The sequence below is a fragment of the Schistocerca nitens genome, chromosome 1 (assembly GCF_023898315.1).
Source record: "Schistocerca nitens isolate TAMUIC-IGC-003100 chromosome 1, iqSchNite1.1, whole genome shotgun sequence".
In the NCBI taxonomy this organism is placed as follows: domain Eukaryota; kingdom Metazoa; phylum Arthropoda; class Insecta; order Orthoptera; family Acrididae; genus Schistocerca; species Schistocerca nitens.
The window spans coordinates 260,246,196-260,267,944 of record NC_064614.1 but is presented as its reverse complement, the minus strand read 5'-3'; the positions used below and the strand labels follow the sequence as shown (position 1 = coordinate 260,267,944).

The following is a 21,749-nucleotide window of genomic DNA, read 5'->3' as shown; positions in this document are numbered from 1 at the left end:
CTCATAATGGGGGATGCTGACTCAATTTTTCAGATTAACTGAGGGGAGGATACAAAGACATATATCGAGCACAGTGGCATGTTTACAGGCCCAGGGTCAGTTTTCCAAACAGACTGGAGTTAATGCAAGGACCAGTACAGCATGTTCATCATTCAGGAGTCAAAAGTGGCTGTTGTTTATGTGTGCAGTGATTAACAGCAAAGCTATGTTTATATTAAAAGTTATCTGGAGTAAATTGTGTGTATATTAAAGAACATTGTACAATAGGGACCAGCCAAATAAGGCGTGCAGTTGTTATGATACTGACCTCATATACAAGAGGATGGAGTTTGCTCTGTCTGGCCATCTGATTTTGGTTCCCTGTGGTTTCCCTGAATCTTTTTAGGCGAATGACAAGGTGGTCCCATAACCAAAGCCATGACTAACCACCTGAATTTTTCTCACACAAGCATACTTACATATACATTGTAAGAACCTTAAGGAAGAATGTAAATACTTCAGGAATAAACGAAACCCCTCAAGGAAAATCAGAAGCGTTGTGGTGTCAACAGGCGCACACAAAAAAGACAGGATGCTTGGTAGCTTTTGGAGTGTATCCTTTCTCAAGCTACAATACAATACAATACAATACAAACAAACACACACACACACACACACACACACACACACAAAATACATGCATGCACACACATCCCTGTGCCCCAGCTGGGTGGCACAATGGCAGGAGTGAGTTCAACAGGTAGACTAGGATTGTGTGGGGATTGTTTCAGGTGGGGTGGGTAGAGGAAGACAGAGGCAGGAAGAAGGATTGGGCATAGGTGTATGGTGGCTTGAGAGAGGCATCCAGTTTGCTGGCTAGGAATGCAGGAGGGAGGGATGGCAGGTGCATGAACTTGATATGTGGCGCATGGGTGTCGGAGCTGCTGGGGAACAGGGCACGGTGAAGGTTTGAGGAGAACATATATACACAATCCATAGCACAGCCATGGACACCCACATGGCACCTTCCTAAGCCAAACTTTTTATGAGTCATCTAGAGGAAACCTTCCTAACCTCCCAAAACCCCAAATTCTTTGTCTGGTTCAGAGTAAGATACCCTATCCTCATTCCTTCACAATCTGAACATCTTGCCTCGCATCCACATCACCGTCCTCAGCCCAACATGCCACCTTCCTTGATGCTAAGCTCCACCTCTCCGACGGTACCAGCCACATCCATATTAAACCTATTAGCCACAAACATTACCTGCATTTCAGCCTTGTAATCCATTCCACACCAAAAGAATCCCTCCCAGGGATTATACTCCTGTGGTAGACCAAGGTGCAAGAGCTGCCAAATCCACTCACCTGGCAACTTCTACTCCAGTCCTGTCACAGTCTTGTTCTACCCCATCAGTGGCCAGGCCACCTGTGAAAGCAGCCACATCACATACCAACTTCCCTGCAATCATTGCACAGCTTTTTATGTTGTCTTGACAACACCAGCTGTCCACAAGAATGAATGGCCACAAGTAAACTATGGCAAAGAACAAAACAGATACCCAGTGATACAATATTTAGCTGAGCAATACATGCTCAATTTCAATGGCTGCTTTACAGCCTACGCCATCTCAATCCTTCCCTCAACACCCGCTTTCCTGAACTGTGCAGATGGGAGGCATATTACAACACACCCTTTGCTCCCAGAACCACCCTAGTCTCAGTCTGCACTAACTGATTGCCCCCCTCACCCTCCACCCAACAGCTTCCCCTTCCTCTGTCCTATACCCCCTCCCAATTCACCTCTCCACATCACTTTCAGTTGTGCTGCTCACCACTGACAACACCACCTGTGCAGCATTACATATCTAGGTCATGCGCCCACCACCCCTCCCTCCTGCATTCCTACGCAGCAAGCTGGCTGCCTCCTTCCAGGTTGCTAGCTACCTACCCCAACCCCTCTTCCTGACCTTGACCTCTCTTCATTTCCATTAAACCCACCTGACACAACTCCCACATCACCCTAGTCTACCTGCCAAACTGCACTCATGGCACTGTGTGTCCTGCTGGCATCATGTAGGGGCACAGGTGTGTGTGTGTGTGTGTGTGTGTGTGTGTGTGTGTGTGTGTGTGTGTGTGTGTGTGTGTGTGTGTGTGTCCTTTAGAGCTCAAGAAAGCTAGCAAGTTTTCTGCCTTTTTTGTGTGTGTCTGTTGATAACTTTAGGCTACATACTTACATACTCTGTGTGTGTATATTTTTGATCTATTTATTTTAACTGTAAAATGATGACAAGTCCTACATCATTTTAAGATGATCCTTGGATGGATGAATAAACAAACAAACCTTGTACCACATCTTGTAGTTATAATTAATTACTTCTATTGTGCACAGACATAAGAAGAAGTGTTAGTTACCATATGGGGAGATAGTACTCCAGTCTACTTCCCAAATGTCACTGCTTTTTGACAAATAATCTTTCTAAGATGGCAGACTGGCCTAGACACCGCTTTTTCAAACACATGCTTGAAAGTGAACAACCTAATATCAGAAAGGGAGCTGACAAACATCTTCGTGAGTACTTTGGAAAATGTGTTAAATGCTTGTGCATCATTGTTGTTCCTCTCCTGGTCAACACTGAACTCACAAATGGCCATCACAATATACAGGCAGAAATGCAACCTTGCATCATTCATTCTTCAAGTGAGTGTTTTCATGACTTCATCTAATGTGGTCTTTGTGAGGGTCAGATTTGAAAGGAAACTTAGCAGGTAGTACATTTCTCCTATATCAAATTGATGACTCTTTCCATTTCGTGCATTTTTATGTATATTTGTTATACAAATTACATGTTTTATTCTTTCTCTGCTTGATATGTTTTGTAGGTTGCTTTATAATGGCCATAAAGTCAAAATGGACAATAGCAAATAGCTTGAAAAGTGTACAGCCCATAAAGGGCAAACATGTGCAAACAAAATTATCAATATTTTCATAGTCCATTTTCAGCTATACAAAGGGCATCATCTCTGTTGTGGTCATCAAAGAATCAGCAGTGGCAGCATTCCAGATGGTAGCCTGTATGATAGTGGCATCTGGAATGAAGTCAAAGAACATTTGCTATCTGGACAGTTGGCACCAACACAGGTATCTCAAGTTAGAACATGCAGATGACAGGCAAAAGTTAGTACAAATTCGTGCATTTGTAAAAAGACTGATTTGCAAACCACACAAATGACCACCACTGTCATATCTTAGCAAAAGATCTTGCCAAGAAACCAAGAAAATTCTGGTCCTATGTCAAGTTGCTACATGGGTAAAGGTTTCCATCCAGTCACTTGTTGACCAGTCTGGTATGGCAATAGAAGATACCAGAAGGGAAACCAGAGTTTTAAATTGCACATTAAAGAAATTATTTATGCAGGAGGATCATACAAACATACCACCGTAAGACCATCACAGAGACTTCTGCAAGGAGGACATATCCATGGGATAGAGAAACGACTGAAAGAGTTGAAAACATATAAGTCAACAGGTACAGATGGAATCCCAATTCAGTTTTACACAGAGTACTCAGTGGCATTGGTCCCTTACTTGGCTAGCATTTATTGTGAATCTCTTACCCAGCCCAAAGGCCCCAACTGACTGGAAAGAGGTACAAATGTCTCCTTTATTTAACAAGAGTAAAAGAACAGACCAGCAAAATTACAGACCAATATGCGTAACATTAGTTTGCCTGGGCTTCTTGAACATATTCTTAGTTCACATATAACAAATATCCTTGAAATGGAAGACCTTCTGTCCACAATTCAGCACAGATTTAGAACTCATTGCTCACGCATAATGCAGTTTGCCCTTGTCTGACAATATCCTGTAAACCATGGATGATGGGCAACAGGCAGCTTCCATATTCCAAAGATTTCAGGAAAGCATTTTACCTGCAGACTGTTAGCGAAGGTACAAGAATATGCAATAGGTTTCCAGATACATGAGTGGCTCAAAGACTTCTTAAGCAATAGAATCCAGTATGCTGTTCTCGATGACAAGCATTCATCAGAGAGAATGGTGTCAGCAGTGCCCCACAGAAGTGTTATGACACCTTTTATTCTCTATATAAATAAATGGCCTGATGGACAGGATGAGCAGCAATTTATGGCTGTTTGGTGGTGATGGTGTGGTGTATGGAAGGTGTCATCATTGACTGTAGGAATATACAAGATGACTTAGGCAATATTTCTAGTTGTGTGATGAATGGCACCTGGCTTTAAATGTAGAAAAATCTAAGTTAATGCAGTCGAGTACAAAAAACAATCCTGTAATATCAAATACAGTATCAGTAGTGTGCCGCTTTACACAGTGACGTTGATTAAATATTTAGACACGGCATTGCCAAGTGACATGGAATGAAACAAGCACATAGGGACAGTATAGGGAAGGTGCACATACCCATAATGAAACCCGCTGCATCACCACACAAATGAACCACAGTCTGACTCTGCGGCATAATTAGAGTTCTTAGTTTACTACTGTAAGTAGCTATGTAACAAAATTACATATGTTTTCTGGCAGCATAATACTATTTTTTGATATGTTAGAAATAAGTGGGTGGATCAGAAAAATTAATAATGCTTAATTACAAACCTAGTTATATGTTTCTCGTAATGAAAGCACATGGGTAAGTCCATTCACAAGTGAATGGACCATTGTGTGTTATATTTAGCCAGAATCATCTTGTGGTAAAGAGAGTTCCAGTTTGGAGTAGATGAAAACATGATGTATTCTTAAGATTTCATTTGTATAATTTGTTCACCTAACTTCCGTAGCAAAGAAGTTTCCCCACATGTTGAAAAATCAATAACATTGTCAGAAAATTCATTTTTGTGAACTGTCCATAATATTCTTAATAATTTGTTGCCATACATAAAATTAAAATCTAAACATAGTGGAGCTCTTCCATAACACATTGATGCCAGTTCCATGTTCACACATTGATTAGTTCACCTGTTGGAATGAGCTGAATTAAATGGAAGATAATGCTTGTGCTTTGTATCTGATGTGGCACACAACACAGAGTGAGAACCTTCTCAAGAAGGAGGGAAGGTAGTGAGAAAGAGCTCCCTCATCAAAGAATATGCTTCGAACTTTTCATTCATGTGAAACAGAGAACTTTCTAAGAGAGTTTTCTTTTCGTCTGAGAATCTTCTGCAGAGAATATTCTTTTTTATTCATATGACCCAACTGATGAGCTTTAACTAACTTAAGCATCAGTGACAAATGTAACCCAGTAATGGATTTTGGAAACTGTAGAGTTCGAGAGGCCTCTCACAAAAATTTCTTATGAGTGTGGACATACAGTCAATTGAGGCAGGAATACAGAACAAAGAACAAAGTGAAAGTTATTACATGTTAAGAATGCAAAACAGACACAATGCAGCATTCACATTATTTCTTCATACACACTTTGTTAAGGTATGGAGTAACATAAGCATGGCACAACAAACTTACAACTCCAGAAGAGAGTTGTAGGAATTATAAAAGGATGTTGCCAAAGGCAATAGGGCAGGGAAATTAAAAAAAAACAGCCTCATTAAGTCATAGTATTAAACAGTAATGTGAAATAGGAAACATAAGATGATTTTTTGAGGAAAAATGCACAGAACTGCATTAGATAAAAAAAGTTGTCATATCAATCAAATCTTTTATTCATAGCTTTGTCTCAAAGAATTTAGCAAATTTCATAACTATTACATTTAAAAAATAACTAAAAAGCATGTTAACATTCAACAGTTTGCAGACTATTGGCAAATTTATGAAACACCAGCATCAAACTAAAACTGAAAAAAAATAAAATAAAATAAAAAAATTGCATCTAGTGAACAATACGATCCACTGGTGTATTGTCTGAAGAGTTACTTCGAAAGTTATGTCATGTCAGCCATATTTTTGGTTGAATGTCTCAGTTGTAAATGTCATCCATGTGCACTGTTTACGGCTGTTTACCTGTGTATGCCACGTGCACACATTTGATTTTCCTTGACTCTTGCTGTCCTGTGGAGACGGGGAAACACTGACGTGGTTCGGGGTGCAGCTTAGATTGTGTTGTTTACTACACAAAAATATGTTTAATGCAAATAATGATCCATATTAAACTATTATTTGAATTATATGAATTGTTTACCTACTTACTTCCATTATTGTTTTTGGTTTGTTGTATAGTTTTCAAGTTGTGTTTCCCCACAAAAAATCCACTATTCCTATGGCAGTCCAGTTAGTTCATCAGTTTTGTTAGGTAATCTCTTTGTATTATTAGTGATGTCACCCACTGGGCATTTCTTGAGGCTCACATTTCTGCCATGCCGACGACGCCACAACTGTATTAGCACATTGTTTACTAATTCCAAAATTCATTTAATTCTCTGACAACACAGAATGTGATGATGCCAGTTGATAGTGTAGTGTAACCAGTGACACAGTACTATATCCTAAATGCTCTCTATATAAACTATGTATCAGACTTATAAAGATCCTGTCTATGTGGTGTTGTATTTGACCAGTGGCATTGACATAATCGTATTCTGTATATATCCCACATATTAAAGGTGTGTATATTACTAGTTTCCAGTGTATATGCATGTGGGTAAACATAACAACTTGACACTGATTTTGTTTCGTATGTGGGTGCCTTAAGAAGTCTTCTGCCATTGTTATTTTCAATTTCACTAGTACTTTGTACTCAGTAGTAAGTGTAAGATGATGAGCATATTAGCTTGGTATATATTTTGTATGCTTTCCCAATTTTTTAATTTTTTTTTTAATTTTGTGGTGGGGGGGGGGGGGGGGGGGGAGGAGAAATCCTGTATCAGTAACTTGGTGACATGTATGCTAAATTAATACCACTTAGTTGCAAGAACCAATCAGCCTATTACAGACTCACCAAAACGCCATTTTCTGACATGTTCCACACCCACAAGAATCATCTCATTTTTTGGGTTTATGGAACGAAAACTGAATCTAATCTAATAAACTAATTGTGTGAATCTTGCTTCTTCCTGCCTAGTTGGTATTTATTAGCTGTGCACATATCTACGAACAATAAGCAAATCTTCCAGTGAGTGCCACATATTTTTTTATAGATCCAGAGCTTTTATGCTCAGTAGGCCTATGCAATTTGCATATGACTTGGTGCTTTGAATACTGGTATTTACTGTTTTCAGTAATTTTTCCCATTGACATTTTTATTCAGGTATTCGTCCTCATTTGCCATTAGTATGTATAAGGTGGACTTCAGAAAACCTTGTAAAAGATGGTAAGAATTCTGTGCTGAGCATCTCCACAATGATGGGTAATCAAATAAATCTACGTGCAACTTTCAGAAACAAATACAATTTTAAAGAGTGGGCCGAATTACGCTACTGCCGTCTAGGATTTCAGGAAACAAACGATGACGATTTGTATGTATATAATTTCATATGCTTCCAAAAACGCGGTAAACAGTTTCATATACAGATAAAGATGAACGTTCAATATAAGCAGAACACTGTAAACAAGTTCAAGAAAAGCACACTAGGTCTCCAGATCATAAGCTGCACCAAAAAATTAAAATGCAGCACGGACAAAATGCCGCTTCTTGCTTAAGGTATCGGTAGTCTCGTTTCGGAAGTAGTGATGGTATTAAAGGGGTGTTTAGGGGTGGGGGGGGGAGGGGGGGGGTTTGCAAAATGCTTCATCGAATTGTAGTTGCCGGAAAAAATCTTTATAAATATTCCTCTAAGTTTTCACACCATGCTTGTTAGATTTATTCCTCAGAAATGTCTGCCGTATTGCCAAATGCAAGGCAACCGAATGACATTATTAAATGAAAATTGTTCTGCAACATGCTTATGTCAGTCCACTCTGTATAGTTTACAAATTCAGAATAACTCTCATAAGTACTGGTGAGCAGCACAAATACTTACGAAGGACTGCTTATACGTAGAAAAATGTTTGTGCAAACATTAACTAAATAAATTCCTATATGATCTCCATCTGATAATCAAAACACTTCAACGTCAATTCTTTCATACAACATCTGTGCCTTCACGCCCCCATTAACAACTCTGATGTACGTACCGATTAGTAGCGTCTTTGAACAGACTTGTTGTTTCGCTTGTTTTGTGTGTATGAATGCATGTAAACAGTTTCGAAGTGCGCCTTGACTTTGAAAATATGTATTTTAGTCAAGGTATTCATAGAACTTGATTAAGTGGGCGTAATCAGAGTAAAGTTAGTTTTGCAGCTCGGACAACCATGTGAGTATTGTTTACTAACTAACCTGCTCAACATTTCAGAATCCAAGTAGGCCTATTTATTTTCTGTAGGGACATTTGTTCATTTCCTAGTTTAGAAAACAGCGAAAGAATGAAAAGACGTACTTGATCGCAGAAAAATAGTAGGTAATTGTCGTGGTTATGGCTGCAAACTAAACCAAGAAATCTAAAAAGGAGAAAATATTGCGACTGGAGCTAGACAACTATGAACTCCAAATGCTAGCAGTTATAATTGTATACGTTTACTACATGCAAGCTCATAGAACTGTGTACATTTACTACAACCTGTTGTTATCTATTCTGTTCAGTTGGGTTAGTGCAGTTCTGATGCTCAGGTGTAGGTCAGCCTGATATTCCTTCACTGTGTCATGCCAGCTGTGATAGTCAGTGGACAAGTTTTACAGCCCAAGAAGTCCCACATGCTAATAAATTACGAGTTCAGTAGAGCAGAAAGGATCATAATAAGAAGACATGAAAGGGTTATGATACGTGTGTATAGTTTTCATGTTTCCGTTCTTTGAGAGTTTCCACATATGCTTTGCATCATTTATGTTGTCATTGTCAAGAAAATGGCGGTGGAAAGTCCATTAGCATATCAGTCTTGTGCCAAAATTTATTATAGATATTGATAATACTTTTGTGTAAAAAGCCCTAGAACATGATGTGGCTTCCATAACAAAACAAAAAGTGGTTACACAATACTTTGTGAAAATCTTTGTAACCATTGATGATTTTAGTACACTTTTGTTTTTGCTCCTCTGATTTCTTCTTCTTGTTGTTCTTCTTCTTTTTGTGTGCATTCATCATAGATACCATCCAGCCAGTTCTAAATTACATTTGATTATTAGAATGATTTTTTGTACTTCATATGGAGCACAGAGTAATGCATCTTAATAACTCATGTGAGTAGGTTTACTTGCAGCATATTAAATCTTTTAAATTGTTGAGGAAGCAGTATTGGGTCATTCCATGTCAGTTCAACCAGGGGCTCCAGCTCATAGTCTCAGATTTGACTGAAATTCAGTACACTAATTCTACCATGTGTGGAACACTCATGTACAAAGTATTAGTTTCCCCTGCCAATTAGTTCCAGAATTATGACTTGTGAAAGAAGGTGGGGTGACCCGGAAATTGCAACCCGCTTCTGCAATCTATCTTCAGACCCAATTTCAGATCTTAATAACTTTGGAACTATTCCACACAGTCCATTGAAATTTTTACAACCCAGTAACATCCATTTAGAGAACACACTCCATGAATCAAAACACCAACAACATATTTCTGAGGGAAAATAAAAAATTCCAAAATGTAATTAAAAAATGTAATACATTAAAAGTTACATATTGTAGGTGCCCTCTATGCTAAGTATAATTCACTTAAAAAGGGTATAAATTTTTTTGTGGTAAGCTTAATGTGGCCTAAACACACACAACTCATCATGCCCGTATCAGTCACAAAAACTGAGTTACATGCACATGAAAATACAAAAATTTGAAAAATACCTGAAAAACATGGATTGTAGAAGTGTGTTAGCACAAAAGGGACAAGTAGTATCCAAGCCAATTTCACACACTGCATAAGTAGACCATAATGATATATATCTCAAAATTTCAGCATGTTATTGCAAAACATTTGTGTACAATGGAAGTTGACAGAGATGTATTTGGTTATGTTTCTTTTTAACATGATTTAGCAAGTAATAGTGATGATGCAGACCTGAAGTTGGGTCTGAATATAGATTGCCAGATGTGGGTTGCAATTTCCGGGTCACGCCACCTTCTTTCACAAGCATTGGAATTTGTGCCGCACTCATTCTTAACGGTAACTTGCTTTTTATTGCTGTAAAGAACACCGAAAAATAATGCGGAAAAAAAATTGCGATCGTCTTGTAAGGATAACTCGCACTTCACGTAAATTGGAACTTTTCCAATACTTTCTCCCTACTATTTTATTGATATACTTATTCCAAATGCACACTGGGCCCATAACCTATTGGAATTTGCGCAGCTGCATAAGTATTAAGGAGAAAAAAGGACATTTTACTAATAACTATATTTGCACATTCAAGAACAAACAAAATTTACAACGAACACAACAGAATAATTAGCGCACACAAAGAGTGTTAGACAATGTCAAAGAGGTCTATTTAACACAGTGCACTTTGCGCCGTCACACACGAAATATATTGTTCACACAATTCCAACAACAAGCCATAATTCTGGAACTAATTGGCCGGGGAACTTAAAATTTTGTACATGAGTTTTCCACACTTGGTAGCATTGGTGTGCTAAATTTCAGCCAAATCTGAGACTATCAGCTGGAACATTTTCTGAAATTGGTTGAATTGACATGGAATGACCCCATTACAGAAAATTAAAGACTCTATAATTGTGCTGTGCGTAACATTATATCATTTGGAGTCATAGAAATTCAGGCTAGATTGTGGTCATGAACAAACCCCCCTGCCTCTTCCCCCCTCCCCCCCCCACCCACCCACCCCCCACCCCCCGCCAAAAAAGAAAAGAAAAAGGGAACCTTATTGGCTGTGGTGTCAAGCTGATCAGTAGTGTAGCCCAAGGCCTAGTTTAGTTTGGAAGATGATGATCTGTTTTGGGTTGCTGAAGCTGATGAATATGCAAGGGCAATAAAAGGTTGTTGTAACAGACTGATCTGTGGCATAGCCCGATGTCTACATTCATGCCATATTTGATGCACTTTGCCATATTTAATAAACTTTTTGTTATAAAAGCTAAAACTGCATGGAAGATTCAGAATATCTATATTATGTAATAGAAAAGTGTTCAACCACTATTTCAGTGCTAGACAATCATTGATTCATCTCTCTACTCTCATTGGTTATAAAAAAGTATCATTCTATTGTCTACATGAAACTGGTGCATTGCCAACCCATGAGCAATAGAGGAACACCACTGACTACTGCTAGCCCTGATCTAGACTCTAGTTGATATACATAAAAAAGACCAGCATTCTATCAGTTTTGACTGCCTCATTCACACATTTTTCATTCTTGATGGTCCTGTTTTCTCCCGGTGCATTGATGGCTGCTTTATTTACAGCTCAAACTGGAAAATCCATTTTTCCTTCACATACGATAACATTTGTGAGTGAGTCTGATTGTTCTGTGAGTTGTTGCATATCAGAGCATGTGTTCTTCTTATTGTCTTTTTGTTTCTGAGTGAGGTTTTGAGGACAGTTTTTGGACAAGCTTTTCTCGGGTCTATTGTGTCATGCAAAATTTATTCTACTATCTCTTTGTTAGTGTTAACCATATTGGCAATCATTTAAATACTCCGACATTGACTGGCCTTCCCAACACATTTTTTTTTTTTTTTTTTTTTTTAATTTTATGAACATTTATTCCACTTCTTGCAGTCACAGGTCAGCCAGGATATTCATCATCGTCAACCTTTCCCCGATCTTCAGAAAATCATTTGTACCAATGAAACACTCATGCAAGTGAAAAGTGTTATCACCAAACACCTTCCTCAACACTTGAAAACATTTCAATGCCGATTTTTAATTTCACAAGGAATACTGATATCACTACTGCTACACAACAATGTCATGTACAACCAAGCCTCAAAACCAAACTGAAGCTTATAGAAAGGTGAAACACTAGTTTGTAGCACTGAAAGTGTCAATGTCAACAACATTCCAATACCAGCTTCATCCTGCATGATTACACTGCCTCATTATTTAACTGTCACACCTTCTAGAGGCCAGCAACTGTAAATGTTTTAAACTTCCTTAAGTAATTATAGGGAGGTGTTAATGAAACTTTGTAGGAATAAATGGGACATAATTGCATTCTTTATAATCGAGGGCACTTAGAAAGTTATTGACGTCCAGCTTTGGTTTGTTCCCCACAGTAACATTCCCAGTCAGAATAGAAGGGTACAGTATAACAGCTGTTGATTATTTGTGATAGTCAGTGGCAGCAATGAATATTAATTAAGAAGGAAAATATATAAAAACATAAAAGTAGGCTCAGTTATATTGTTCAGAGCAAATTTACAGGAAGAAAATTATCAAGGTCACATAGTAGATAATAAATTGACTTCTTTCTAGAAAATATTCTCACAGTACTATTAATCAAGTTTTCCTATATGCCTACACCAAGTAAGAAACAGTTATCATGGAATCTCTTTTGGCCACCATCAGTTGATGATGGAAGTGATTGCTGTATCAAGCAGAAATCTACAGATACCAGCATTTGAATGCTGGCCCATATTTTGATCAGAACCAAGGTTTGAGTCTTCCTACATGCCAGTCAGGAGGCCTGAAGATGGTGTAGTAAATCACCGAAGCTGATAGGCAAATAAAATAACAGTTTTTGAAATTAGACAGCTGAAAAGTATTTTGATTTGACATCCTCTGCTGTACTCATGTTAAAACTTTCTGATTACATAGAGGATCATACCTATCAAAGAGAGCACAACAGAATTTTGTCATGGCCATCAACCCATAATTGTACTTCTGCTTTGCCCATCTCCACAAACACACAAAACCCAGTTGGGTATAAACGTTTGGTTGCCAGCAATTCTTGACACCAGTTACAGACATTGGAATGTGTAGATGTTCACCATTGTGTAGGGATGCATGAATCTCAAAATGCCCTGAACCGCCTTTTGCCCTAATAGACCCATAACTGCAATAGGCAGCTACCACCACCATTGACACTCCAGCAACCAGTATCACACTGTGATAGATGCCAAGTGAGGATGCTGCTCTTCACGTGTGATGCCATGATGCCCAAAGGTTTCTAAATAGTTAACACCACCACATGAAATAGCCCATCTCATCAAACTACTTCGACCATTGTGGATATCTTTGATCTGGGAAATGCATACATGGGCAACAACATCTAGGTTTCTACCTACAGCTGGTGCTGTGTTCTCGCCATATTGGTCTCCATCCATAGACAATGAAATGCTGAAGCTTCCAACATAGATGGGCTGGACTCTTCTGAGCTGTTGTTCCTGCACTATTCCCATGTCATAGCCACTACAAAGGGTACAGTTTCCACTCTTACAGTGGAGGCATCAGGAGACAGCTTTTGCTCCAACCAGAAGAGAAGGATAACACCATCAACTACATGCAGGCAGCTGATGTACAAGAGATGCACCACGCACAGCATAGATATGGTCTTACCACAGGCCCACCATACATCTGGCGCATTGAAGTTGCAGATATAGCTGCGACCAGCCATCTCATCAGTGGGACTATCATCGTTCATATGACTCTACAAATTCCACTTTGGTTTCCCAAAGTAGGGGACATGTGCGCTGTGTAAGTAATTCATTGCCACCATAAAAAAATTTCCAAGTTGTGCCACATCCAGGAAGTATGTCCACAAATCTACATCTCCATTGCTCTACAGGTTTCAACAATGATACCAACATCTAACATCACACATTTTATTGCCTTCATGAGCAAGAAACACTAAAATAAGGACAACAGATTAATAACACCAGGTTTTTGTAGACATTATATTAATGCTACATTTCTCACTTTTGAGATAAAGCCTTGTAGGAGGTCTGTAACCATATTGATGAACTAAACAAAATCTTATGCATGAGTCCCAACAATAAAAGTTTTGTGCTGTGTAAGGCTTTCTCCATGTAATAAATGCTTCAGTGGCTCAAGGGTGCGGCATTGGATGATGTGAAAACTGCACAATATTTCAACAAAACAGCTGCTCACAATTTCACATGCGTATTGACATGCTGCTGCATTGGCTTGCTAGAAAAGTGTAACTGCCAAGTGGTGGAGCTATAATGTCATTGTAGAGAAATCATAGACGACATCGACATCCAGAGTCCCCTGCCGGGGAAATGGGCCATGGTCTTTGCATGTGTGATTCATGGGCAGACTGTTGGTGCTTAGTTCAAGTGTCCTGACTTCGATTCCTCATCTGTATTGACTCATAGGATTTGTTCCTATGGGGCCAACAATGCCTTAGTACTGCCAGTGCTGGTTTTGATGCCTTACTAAATTGAAATCCCACGCCCCTGTTAATCAGGTTGGTATTTAAACATATTTCAACTGCTTCTTTAATGATGGAGTCCTAGTACATGGAGGCATATGAAATTATTGTTCATGGCCCATAATTCATGCTGTCCCATGTCAAGATAGTGTTCAGCAATATAGCACACTTTTCTGGTGAACCTAACCTGATGTGATGTCCACGTTCATCACATCTATCTGTAACAGTGCAACACTTCTGGTCACTGTGTGATTTCCCACACTGGCACAGTATTTTGTCTATTCCGGTTCCCCTTAGATCTAAGTTGTCTTTAACAGAACCCAGAATCGTTTGCAGTCACACTGGAAGGGGGGCGATACACTTTATTTGATGTTTCTTGAATGGCCTGCCAATCTTAAAGGACACACTACAGCATAAGGTAGAAAAAACATCCTAGTGGAGTTCATTTTTTCGGAGTTTTCTTGGGATTTATCTGGGTTTTCTTGAGATTTAGTACATGATGGTTGAAATGCATTTCAAATCTGCTTAGCATTTCAACAAGCACGCACTAAACCTCAATAAAAGCCAGAAGAAAATGGGGAACTCCATGAGGATGTTTTTTCTACCTTATGTTGATAGTGTGTCCTTTAAGATTGGAAGGCTGTTCAAGAAACATCAAATAAAGTCTCTCTTCTCCCCTCCAGCATGAGTGCAAATGATTCTGGGTTCTGTTAAAAACATCCTAGATCCAAGGTGACCAGGAATATACAGAAAATCTCATGCCATTATAGAAAATCATCCATTTACGAGACAATTAAAGATAGATGTGATGAACAGAGATGTCACACTAGGTTAGGTCAGCTAGAAAGTGTGCTGTTGTTTAACACTGTCTTGACACAGGTTATATTTAGCATCAGTTATGAAGAGACAAAGATCTTTTCATCCTTCTCCACACATTGGGACTCCGTCAGTAGCAAAGCAGTTGAAATACGAGGGTTGCTCAATAAGTAATTGCCCATATTTTTTTTAAAAAAGCCATTAATATACATAGACAAATGTCCTTGTTGGTGCTTCACGTTTGATGTTTGTTCTGTGCGCTGGTGAAGTTTCAAATGGTTCTGGCAGATGGCAAAGCCATAGTAAAGCGTCAAAATGGCGTCTACATACGAGTCACATTACAAGCAGTGTGCTATTATTGAGTTCTTGTGTGCAGAAAAAAAACCCTTGGTGAACATCCATAAACATTTGTGTATGGTGATGCTGCATTTGATAGGAGGACAGTTGGGTGATGGGTAAAGAAAGCTACAGCCTCAGGAAATGCAAAAACAGAGCTCCATGATCAGTTACACTTGGGATGTCCTGTCACAGCTACTGCCTCAGACAAACTGAATCATGCAGATGCCATTATTCATGCTGACTGGTGCATCACAACTGGACAATTGGCTCCACAGTTGTCGGTCAGCATTGGAAGTGCGTCTGCAATTATCCACCCTACATCCAGACCTGGCACCCTTGGACTTCCATTTCTTTGGGCCGCTTAGAAATTCTCTATGGGGAACACACTTTGAAGATGACAAGAGTGTCAGTCATGCAGTGAAAACATGGCTACGCCAGCAGGACAAGAGTTTTTACCAGCAGGGAATATATGCTCTTCCACAATGTTGGCTTACAGCCATATAACATGATGGAGACTACTTAGAAAAATAGGACATGAATAAGACGTGTTGATGTATATTGTCACCAAATTTTGACTCTTAACAATAAATATGTTCTGAGGTGAAAAAAAATGTGGCAGAAAAAAAAAGTGGCACCTTACTTATTGAACGAGCCTCTTATGTATAACTACCGAACTGATTAACATGGATACAGGATTTCAACTTAGCAATGTATGGAAACCAGGATTGGCAGTATTGAGGCATCGTCAGCCACAGAGGAATGAATCCAACGAGTCAACACAGGCATGGGATCGAAGTCAGGGCACTTGAGCTGGACGCCAACACCAAGCCAACATGTACGCTGGACCATGACATGCAGCCGCGCTTTCCCCATGTCACGCACGCAGAGACCATGGCCCATTTCTCGGCGAAGGGGCACTGGATGTCGACGTCCTCTGTGATTCGTTTACAATGGTGTTATGTCCCCACCTTTTGGCACCTGCACTTTTCTGGCAAGCCAGCACATATATTCGTGAGCCACTGCACCTGAAGACCATGAGTAGCTGTCTTGTTGAAATATTGTGCAGTTTTCACTACATCATCAGACAATGCCTGTCAACCACTGAAGCAAGAAAACTTTTCAGCACCTTGTCAAAAGTAGACATGGGAAAAGCGGCTGTAGTGCAAAGATTTATAATTTGAAGCAGCAACCAGCAATAGCTATGGATTTAAAAAAAAAAAAAAATTATTTAAATGAAACTAAGACTGGTTTTGGATTTATTACAAATCCATCTTCATATGGCTCTTACAGATTTCCTGCTTGACTTTTTTTTTTTAAAGAAATTATAGTTCTGTGCAATTGTGTATATTTCATGTGACGAATTCCTCATGTCAATAAAATTCCGGTCAGGGCACACATTTTCATCTGTTCATTTCATTGTAATTTCATTCTAAAGAGCTGCATGGTATATAAGGCTCACCGGCCACTTGACCATCTTCTTCTTCTGTGCAAATGCACAAACAGTGCCCGAACTCTTACGGGAATCAGCAACGCACCACGAGTAATGAGTATAATGGGCGGGGGCACTACGAATGTAGTGCGGGACAATACGCTGAGAATGTGGGTTTCGCGGGAGGTGTGCCAGAGATAAATCCCTGCAGTCACGCTATCCTCTGTGTCCTCGGTGGCTCAGATGGATAGAACGTCTGCCATGTAAGCAGGAGATCCCGGGTTCGAGTCCCGGTCGGGGCTCACATTTTCATCTGTCCCCGTTGACGTATGTCAATGCTTGTAAGCAGCTAAGGGTGTTCATTTCATTGTAATTAAATTCTTCTGGGTTTGAGGCCGCATTGTCATCTGTAAAATTCCGACGTTTCAGTGACTGTTGCAAGGTGCCTTCCTCAGGGTGTATTGCTAACTGCTGAATGAGCACTAATTTGGATACTTATATACTATGGAGGAGTGCTGTCATTGGATGTGAGGGTGAGGAGGAAGGGTATTAGGAGTTCATTTTATTGGTCTTTGCATTGCGTGTTGTCATTGGCATAAATGGGCGTTTTCCACTGGAGTTCCTTTATTGCTTGCTGTTGGTGGAAATCGGCGAATAGGAGACTGAGCGGCGACTACAGCGTAGCGTTATTTACTAACAGCCTAGTATCGACTAGGCCGTGTCAGCGCTCTGTGTACTCTCCACTGCTGTGGCCTACCGCACGCCTGTTCCTCTGCAAGTGCTGTCCTTCCACAAAGCTGTTACAGCTGACAGCCAAGGTGTTGGAAGTCAGTACCCGTCTTCTCTATTCATATTGTCGGGTCACATGGCTATTTCTATAGCCTCTCTAATCTTCCTCCTCAAACTAAACAGCTGTTTCGTCAGTACACGGGCCTCTCAAAATTCGATCTTCATCCTGCACTGTTCCTGATGTTCTACCACCGCTGATTTGTTGTATTGTTTGAGGCAGATGTATCTCTCATGTTCAGTTAACCTTGTGCTTATTGGATGCCGAGTCTCACCTACATACACCAGTCCACATTCGCACCCGATTTTATAAACTCCAGCGGCATGAAACTTGTCAATTGTATCTTTCGTTGATCGCAGAATGTCTTTTATTTTGTTGTTGCTACGAAAAATTGGCTTAGTGCCTGCCCGACAGAGAATTTTGCCCAGATGTTCAGTAACCCCTTGTACATATGGTAGCATGACGGTGTTGTGTGCTTTGTTCTGCATTTCCCTGTTGCCCTCCTCCTTCTGTGCTATGGTTTTGTGTATCATCCTCATGTCGTAGCCATTAGCTCCAAAAATGGACGTGAGGTTCTGTAGTTCAGCTTGCAGATTGTGTTCATCACTGATCCTGTAGCCTCTTACCGACCTACAAATTAGCGATAGAATTGGCTCCGAAGCTTAGACGTTTAGTGAGCCATATAGATTCATACATCAAGGACTCCACCCATATTATAGCACTTTTGAAAGAAAAGTGTGTATCAGATACGGATCTGATGGTCAGTTTTGATGTGAAGTCTTTGTTCACAAGTGTACCCATGATGGACACCATGAACATCTTAGAGGAACGCATGGCACTTGATATCTGCGAGCTAGTGCGCCACTGTTTGTCGACCACCTATATCAGGTGGAAAGGGGATTTTTATGAGCAGACAAATGGTGTAGCTATGGGTTCCCCTCTTTCGCCGGCCGCAGCAGATATTTTTATGGAAGTGTTCGAAGAAACAGCCCTCCAGTCTGCACCATTACACCTAGAACACTGGCTATGGTTTGTTGATGACACCTTTGTTATCTGGCCACATGGAGAAGAAGAGCTTCAAAACTTTCACGAACATCTCAACCAGCAGCACAGCAAAATTCACTTTACCGTGCAAACAGAAAAGAACGGGGTATTGCCTTTTCTCGACGTGGAAGTTTACCATAAGCCAGAGGGGAAGCTTTGACACAGAGTTTATAGGAAGCCCACCAACACGGACAGGTACCTGCATGCATCCTCCCACCACCATCCTACACAAAAGAATTCAGCCCTGCAAACCTTAACTAAGAGAGCCTACAGGATCAGTGATGAACACAACCTGCAAGCTGAACTACAGAATGTCAGGTCCGTTTTTGGAGCTAATGGCTACGACATGAGAATGATACACAAAACCATGGCGCTGAAGGAGGACAGCAACAGGGAAATGCAGAACGAAGCACAGAACACCATCGTGCTACCATATGTACAAGGGGTTACTGAACGTCTGGACAAAATTCTCCGTTGGGCAGGCATTAAGCCGATTTTTCGTAGCAACAACAAAATAAAAGACATTCTGTGCTCTACAAAAGATGCAGTTGACAAGTTTCATGCTGCCGGAGTTTATGAAATCGGGTGCGAATGTGGACTGGTGTATGTGGGTGAGACTTGGCGTCCAATAAGCACAAGGTTAACTGAGCACGAGAGATAGATCCGCCTCAAACAATACAACAAATCAGCGGTGGCAGAACATCAGGAACAGTGCAGGATGAAGATCGAATTTCTAGAGGCATCAAAACAGCCATTTAGTTTGAGGAGGAAGATTAGAGAGGCTATAGAAATAGCCAAGCAATGCGACAATACGAATAGAGAAGATGGGTACCAACTTCTAGCGTATTAGCTGCCAGCTGTGACAGCTTTGCGGAAGGACAGCTCTTGCAGAGCAACAGGTGCATGGTAGGGCAGAGCGGTGGAGGGTACACAGAGCGCTGACACGACCTAGTCGATACTAGGCAGTTAGTAAATGACGCTACACTGTAGCCGCTGCTCAGCCTCCTGTTCGCCAACTTCCACCAATGGCAAGCAGTAAAGGAAACTCCAATGGAAAACGCCCATTTGTGCCAATGACAACACGCAATGCAAAGACCAGTGAAATGAACTCCTAATACCCTTCCTCCTCACCCTCACATCCAATGATAGCACTCCTCCATAGTATATAAGTATCCAAATTAGTGCTCATTCAGCAGTTAGCAATACACCCTGAGGAAGGCACCTTGCAACAGTCGCCGAAACGTCGGAATTTTACAGATGACAATGCGGACTCAAACCCAGAAGAATTTTATTGACTATGACAATGGCCACGGAAGCCTACGTTTACATTTACATGAATTTCTCATGTATTTGTGTTATACATTTTAAAGTTTCCACATTTTGGCATGTGCACTATATGAGTGGTGTTAAATTCTTAGGAAAGTGGTTTACATACTATCCTATGTTTTATGGCTGCAAGCAGGCTCAACATTTACATATCCAAAAGAACAGTAACCACATGTATATGATTAAGACGATGGCAGCCAGTGATTCCTTCAATGCACATGCATACTGAGCTCAAACTCTTACAGGAATTGTTGAGTTGCCACGAGTGATGAGGCTAATGGACAGGGGCATTACATCAAGTATTTTGTGGCGTAAGTTGAGAATTTGGGTCTGAGAGTAGGTGTACTAGGGTAATCAGTGCAACTGTGGTGGCTAATGTGTCTGGATGGCTTAGTGGTCAGTGCATCTGTATGTGAAGCAGGAGACCCAAGTTCGAATTCCGGCCGGGCACAGATTTTCAACTCGCCCCATTGATATAATGCAGTGCCCACTGGCAGCTAATATCCTCATTTCTTTGTGTCTTGATTCTAAGTGGTGGCAGGATCAAAACATTGTCTGTTCTTTCAGACATGTCCGAAAGAACAGACACTACATATGTGTAATTAAGGTGATAATTGCCAGTGATCCCTTTGGTGCAGATGCACACCAAGTTCAAACTTGTATGGGAATTGGCTAGATTCCACGACTAAGGGGGTTAATGAGCAGAGGCACCACATCAAGTTGCATGCGGTATAGGTTGAGAATTTGGGTCTGACGGGAGGTGTGCTAGGGTAGTCCATGCAATTGTGGTGACCACTGTGTCTGGATGACATAGTAGTCAGCGCATCTGCCTAGTAAGCAGGAGACCTGGGTTCAAATCCCGATACAGCACAAATGTAAATAAACGCCCACTGGAAAACTAATGTCTTTGATTCCATTGTATCTTGGTTTACGAAAGGATTTTTCCTTCCTTCTAATAACAAGTTTCATTGTTGTTATCTTCAGATCTGCGCTATAAAAACATTGTCAGTTGTTGTAGTGCAAATGGAATACCATGACACCAAGGTATTTCAGGACACGTGACCTACTTATTGTACCAAATGCACGCATCTGATGACACAACCACCTGCAAACCACCCCACACATTACGTCAGCATGTGGTAAGGCTCCCCTAATGACTCATCAATGCAGCATTGCTTCAATCAGCGGTGCATGCCATTACTGCCAGATAGCAAAACAACTCATCATGAGAATGCTACAAATACTCAGTCCCAACGTCGTGCCAGCATTGAAGTTCAGGCAAAGAGTTAGCCAAGGAGTGAGTGTAACTGCTTGTGGGTTCCTTTTTTCTCTTGTTCTTGGTTTTGTGTCCATCCTCTTTTCTCATATTTATATATCATAGACACTGTTGTAGTGCCAGGAAATGTGCGAGGGACGATCCTACGAAACCTGTTCTGTGCTCTCAATCTAACATACTAGATCATGTGACTTCGTGTACTGAATCACACAACATAGTACCCAAAACATTCTAACAAAGAGGGTATTATGCCAGGCATATAGAGAAAGTACTTGGCTATGGCGTGGCTAACCTTGGATACTAGGGAAGTGTTGACAAGTTTAAATAGTTATAAATTTAAGAGTCCTCCAGGGATACTCTGTCAGATATGTGAGTTGATGTCTACAGAGAGTGCGAGTCTGGAGTTTTTCAACTTCCTTTGTGTTTCCGCACTTTACTACTTCTGC

The 21,749-nt window shown here is 40.4% G+C and overlaps 2 protein-coding genes across 3 annotated transcripts in view; one reads left to right on the top strand and one right to left on the bottom strand.

The window, feature by feature from the left end:
• Positions 1–8,058, bottom strand: part of LOC126247589 (rabenosyn-5-like) — a 152,032-nt gene extending 143,974 nt beyond the window's left edge. Inside the window, exon 1 of one of the 2 annotated variants that reach the window (XM_049948494.1) lies at positions 7,929–8,058. The gene's annotated coding sequence lies outside the window, so the exon portion shown is untranslated. The remainder of the gene's footprint in view (positions 1–7,928) is intronic. The other variant, XM_049948493.1, reaches the window with a different exon arrangement.
• Positions 8,059–8,098: 40 nt separating this feature from the next.
• Positions 8,099–21,749, top strand: part of LOC126247573 (zinc finger protein 583-like) — a 122,874-nt gene continuing 109,223 nt past the window's right edge. The window contains exon 1 of the mRNA XM_049948492.1: positions 8,099–8,261. The gene's annotated coding sequence lies outside the window, so the exon portion shown is untranslated. The remainder of the gene's footprint in view (positions 8,262–21,749) is intronic.